Genomic DNA, 6,759 nt, shown 5'->3' on the forward strand with positions numbered 1-6,759 from the left:
ATCGGCTGCTAACATTCTGAAAGTTTGGTAAAAAGTCTCAAAAATAAAATGGAAAAGATGGCCAATTTTTATCAACTCTTTAGAAAAAATATTATTATTATTATTATTATTATTATTATTATTATTATTATTATTATTATTATTATTATTATTATTATTATTATTATTATTATCATTTGCTAAGCTAGAACCCTAGTTAGAAAAAACAGGATGCTATAAGCCCAGGGGCTCCTACAGGGAAAATAGCACAGAGAGGAAAGAAAACAAGGAAAAATAAAATATTTCAAGAAGAGTATCAACATTAAAATAAATATGTCGTGTATAAACTATAAAAATAAGTAAGATAGAATAATGTTCCCAAGTGCACCCTTAAGCCAAAGATCTCTAATATAAAGGATTTCGCTGGAAATACAGTAGCAAAATATAAACAAAAATATTATGGCAGTCATAATGTTTTGAAATAGTTCTTCAAGACCAGTTTTTGAAAACAAAGAATGGCATGTTGGATTCGAATAAGGAATTGCCGGGTCTCATCAAACAACGAGACAGTTTTGCAGTTTTTATAGAATTATACAGATTCTAAGACGTTTCTTGGAAAGAAATCGGAATATCCAGTTTCCACATGAGAATATCGCCTCGAGAAGTCATTAAAATGGGATAAAAATTTTCTCCGTTAACAAAGATGAATGTCAAATTACCCAAATTCCAGTTATTGGAGAATATTAGAGTTGTGGTGGACGATGTGGTAACGTTCCTAATCAGTGATCGCCAGACTAGAATTCGAGTCCCTTTCTAACTCGTTAGCTTACCATCCTTGTAAGCTAAGGTTGGGAGGGTTGGGGGAGCCTATATGTCTATCTACTGAGTCATCAGCAGCCATTGCCTGGCTCCCTTGGTCCAAGAATGGGTGGAGAGTGGGTTTGGGCACTGATCATATGTGATATGGTCCGTCTCTAGGGCATTGTCCTGGTTGATAGGGCAACGTCACTGTCCCTTTCCCCTGCCATTCATGGGAGGCCTTTAAACCTTTAAACCTTTGTTACAGTTGTTGAGAATTAAACGAAAGCGTTCTTCGATAAATTATAAATAATACTAGTAAGTAATGGTGACAGGCATTTTATTTCAATAGCTAATAAAGTGTAAACCGCAATCTTACAAATTCAATGCTCTTCAAATATTTTATTTTTCCTTGTTTCCTTTCCTCACTGGGCTATTTTCGTTGTTGGGGCCCCTGGGCTTATAGCATCCTTCTTTTCCAAATAGGTCTGTAGCTTAGCATGTAATATTAATAATAAAAATAATAATAACACATTCTCCGGAAAAACATGTTTTACAAACAGGTTGATTAAACGATAGTATTTTCCAAATATATGGGAATCGAGAAAATCCCGAGAAGTTTCTTCACCAAACATTAAAACGTGGTGCTTCATCACCTCAAATATGTCGCTATCCGTTTGAAAATATCATTGTGCACCATGTACGCGTGTCCTCAATCCGTTGGAACGCCAGATTGAAGGTCATCAGAGGTTTAAAAATGTCTCCCCAGAAAGCGGTCATCAGAGAATTGTCCATGCTTCCCTGGTTTAGCGTCTTCCAGAAATTTGTGTTTATCTTTTCGTAGGAGGAAAATTCTCTTCAACAACTTCCCTATTGAAAGCCATCTCACATGCAAGTGCAATGAATTTTCTATTTCAGAATCGATGTATTTCCACAATTCAGCAAACACACATATGATAAATTTGTTCGATTTGTAAAGCGGTTGATTTCACAAAAGCTTTAAAAGTATTATCTACTTCCTCAACACGCTGTCAAATATAATACATCATCATTAGAAACCAAAGTTAATAAATCCCTTTATTACCGGTCAGACAATCTGCCCTGAATTTCCTAGAACCATAACTAACATCTAAAACTTAGGGACCAATTCGCGGTCCCCCTAAAATGGTTTCTAAGTGCCATAGACTGCTATAGGACCGCTGGGAGTCTAGCCCAGTGAGAAAAGGAAATAAACATCAGGAGACGTAATAAACAATTAGAATAAAATATTCTAAGAACAATAACAACAATAAAATATATCTCTCATCTATAAATTATAAAAACTTAGGAAAACTAAAATAATAATAATAATAATAATAATAATAATAATAATAATAAAAAGAAGAAGAAGAAGAAGAAGAAGAAGAAGAAGAAGAAGAAGAAATAATAATAATAATAATAATAATAATAATAATAATAATAATAATAATAATAATAATAATAATAATAAGAGAAGCTGTCCTAAGCCCGGAGAAGGTAAATCTAGCAAAGGTGTTTATTACCAGTCGACTATTGTTTGTATGGGCATGACTGTAGCGTATCTTAAGGATAGATACACGATGAATATCATCTACAAGGTTTAAACTTTTAAGGTAATGACCTTAGTTTGAGGTATTTTTCATGGTTTCAAGGTAATTCTAAGGTAATTTCGGTTTTACTAGCTTAAAACTAAGGAAAATTTGAAAAGTTTTGAGGTAATCTAAAGTAAAAAGCAGCAGCACTTAAGGTAATAGCCACATGGCACATGCTCGAGTTTAAACCCTGATCATATATGAAGATCGTTACTCCTGTTAGAAATTTATGTGCGCATTCCTTAAGTAAAAATTATGTTATGTTTTAGAGTAAGTGTATTGTCACAATCAATGCCGAGATTGATAATCTTCGGAAATGGGAATAGTTTTGTACCTACTTTCTTCTACTGCCAAAAGTAGTTAAGCTACAAACCTAATTAAAAAGCCAGTATGATACAAGCTTTAGGGATCCTACAAGGAAAATGGCCCAGCGAGGAAAGGGATTAAATCACATATATATGAGGAGTAATGAATAAAAGAAAATATAAACTAACCTAATATCAGTAGCAACGTTAAAATGGATCTGTCATATATAAACTATGAGGAGAAACCTACGCCAACCTGTTCAACATAAAAACATTTGCTGCAAGTTTGAACTTCTGAAGTTCCACCGGTTCCACTGACAGATTAGGAAAATTATTCAACAATCTGATCACAGCTGGAATAAAACTTCTAATACACTATGTAGTGTTTTGTATTACGACGAGAAGGCAAGACTGATAGAATTAACTGCTTTCCTAATACTGAGTACAGCCTTGGTAGAACTGAATATAAAGGATGGTCAGAATTATGAACCATTTTACACCGCATGCATGAAGAACTAACTATTTGTATAAGCTCCTATTTTTTTCAATCATCTCCTTTTCTGTTATTGTTTTCTCTAGGCGTTTGCTAGAAAAGGAACATAAAGTTATTAGTCTTATTAACCTCTACTCTAAGGAAAAACATAAAGGTTCAAGAAGAGAAATTTCGAGAAAATATCTTTAATTATAAATAAAGTTCAAATTTCAGAAATTAAATTCGTGTTAAGCACCTCACTTGAAAATGTAAATATTGGTGAATGATTTATTACAAATAAAAACGATAAATAGTGTGATGAATATTCCAAGAAATTGGGAAAAAATAATCATAATCAGGCACTTCAAAAATGAATGAATAGTGTCTCTTCGATTTTCTAGATATAGAAAAAATTATGATAAAGAATCATTTATTCCATCATACAAAGGATTTTACCACATTCTCTCTCTCTCTCTCTCTCTCTCTCTCTCTCTCTCTCTCTCTCTCTCTCTCTCTCTCTCTCTCTCTCTCTCTCTCTCTCTCTCTCTTTTATCCTCCTGCAGATATATAAAGAATCGCAGTGTATCTAAATTGCAAGGTACTGTATTAGAACATATTCATAAAAATACTCGTTCCTGCTGAAAAGATTTTGGGGCAAAAAATCTTGAAAAATTCCACGACCATTTCACCCTTTCCAGATGCAGTGCTTGTGCATAAATAGCAGAAGAGAAAATATGCCAGAAATTTAGACCTGGAAGGAAATGCTGGATTGGGAATATCTCATTATTATTATTATTATTATTATTATTATTATTATTATTATTATTATTATTATTATTATTATTATTATTATTATTATTATTATTATTATTATTATTATTATATGCATACTTTCCTCTTGGTAAAGGGTAGAAGAGACTCTAGTTATGGTAAGCAGCTTTTCTCTGAGAAGGACACTACAAAATCAAACCATTGTTCTCTGGTCTTGGGTAGTGCAATAACCTCTGTACCATAGCCTTCCACTGTCTCTGGGGTTAGAGTTCTATTGCTTGAAGGTACACTCGGGCACACTATTCTATCTAATTTCTCTTCCTCTTTTTTTGTTTAAGTTTTTTATAGTTCATATAGGAAATATTTATTCCAATGTTGGTACTGTTCTTGAAATAGTTTATTTTTCCTTGTTTCCTTTCCTCACTGGGCTATTTTCACTATTGGGGCCCCTGGGCTTACAGTATTCTGCTTTTCCAACTAGGGTTGTAACTTAGCAAGTAATATATATATATATATATATATATATATATATATATATATATATATATATATATATATATATATATATATATATATATATATGTAAAAACACACACACACACACACACACACACACACATATATATATATATATATATATATATATATATATATATATATATATATATATATATATATATATATATATATATATATATATATATATATATATATATATATATATATATATATGCACATTTGTTCCAGTATGTGCATTAGCGATAAGTTCCATAAATTTCATGAAAAATTAAATTTGGCTTAGAAAATAAGAGTGCAAATAATACTTGATGTAAAAGTGGAGTTCCCTTCTCTACTAATACTCAAATGGAGTTCATAAATTAGGGAGAGTGAAAAAAAAAATAAATTTCTCAATGCATTTTGAAATGACAATAAATCCTCCTTTGGGGGATGATTTTTATATTCGTATTGAGGACGACTTTTATTTTTGTACCATACTTATAGATTTTTCAAGACAATTACCTAAATGTATAGTGAATTTTCTAAAGCATGGCTTTTCGATTTAGATATCAGCTTTGTCGACTTAAGGAATGACATCACAGTCTTTACATTATATAAAAAATAAGAAAATCTGCGTTAGAATCATGTAAAGACATTGTTGAAAAATATCAAAAAACGAAAATAAATATTCAAATGAGTTCTCGATTTCCTGATGCAAGAAAATAAACATTTGTATTAAAGAAAGAAAAGGATAAAACAGAAAACTTACATAACCTACTTTATAATTATGCAGAATGATTGTTGAAAATCATTAGAAAAAACGACAATGAATAATCGATTCAGTTATTGGGTTCCTGATGAATAAAATAAACATTTGTCTTAAAGAAGGAAAATAATAAAACATAAATCTTATATAATCTGTCAGTGTCATTATAAAATGATTGTTGAAAAACATCAAAAAAAGAAAATAAATATTCAAATCAGTTCTCGATTTCCAGATGCAAAAAACTAAAACATTTCTTTAAATAAATGGAAGAATAAAACATAAATCTTACATATTCTACGTTAAAATCATGCGGAATGACGATTGAGAAACATGAAAAAAAATAGAATAAATATTCAAATCAGTTATTAGGTTCCTGATAAAAAAAAGAAAAAAAAAACATTTGTATTAAAGAGAGTGAAGATTAATGCATAAATCTTACATAATTTACTTTTGAACTGCAGGATAATGGTAGAAAAATATTAAAAAAAAAGAATTAATAATCGAATCAGTTATTGAGTTCATTTGTATTAAAGAAAGGGAAGATTAAAACATAAAACTTACATAACCTACGATAGAATCATGCAGAATAATGGTTGAGAAACATTAGGAAAAAAAGAAAATAAACATTCGATTCAGTTCTTGGGTTCCTGATGAAAAATATAAACATTTACATCAAAGAAAGGAAAGAATAAAGCTTACATTATTGCTTGAAATTGCCGACATAGAAGCCAATGAAAGCTTCCAGGGAATGCGTTAAAGCTTTAAAGTGTTTCTGTAAAACGTTAAAGCTTTACTGTGTGACGGCGCCGAGTAAAGGTGTGAACTCAAAGGCAGATTAGAAACGACTGAGTTATATTGTTGTGAAACACTCTCCTTATTTACAAAACCTTAAGGCAACAAGACATGACAAGTTCACAAGACAGACAATATCACAGAGGAAAAACCAGACATGAATTTTCATGTACGTTTTCGTGCGAGGGAAGAGCGAAGATACAAGCATAATATATACAAAAGGAATTATGTACAATTGTGTGAAACACGGTTGGTATATGGCTCCCCCTCTAAAAATGACATACTGTACATGTTAAATAGGGCACCCTGATCTAGAGAGGCGAACTGTAGGCGGGTCATCTGGCAGAAGATAAGCAGGATTTAGACGATCAATGGAGACCCAGTCTTCTTTGCCTCGAATGTTTAGGAGGAATGCTTTCGGACTGCGTCGGATCACAAGGAAAGGGCAAGTGTAAGGGGGCGTTAGTGGTGACTTGCTGGTGTCGTTGCGCAGGAAGACGTGCGTTGCAGAGTGGAAGTCGATTGGTATGTGATGCTTCGCTGGGGTCTTGTAAGTCTGGCGGCACGGAGTAAATTTTCCCACGACGTGACGTATGCGCTGGAGATTGTCGGAAGAGGTTGTAGAAGGAAAAAATTCGGCAGGGACGACCAACGGGTCGCCATACAACATTTTGGCTACTGAGACGTCGAGGGCGTCTTTAGGAGTGGTCCTTAGTCCCAGGAGGACCAAGGGAAGCTGAGTAAACCAGTTGCAATCCTTGCAGCGGG

Source organism: Palaemon carinicauda, chromosome 12, assembly GCF_036898095.1.
Source record: "Palaemon carinicauda isolate YSFRI2023 chromosome 12, ASM3689809v2, whole genome shotgun sequence".
In the NCBI taxonomy this organism is placed as follows: domain Eukaryota; kingdom Metazoa; phylum Arthropoda; class Malacostraca; order Decapoda; family Palaemonidae; genus Palaemon; species Palaemon carinicauda.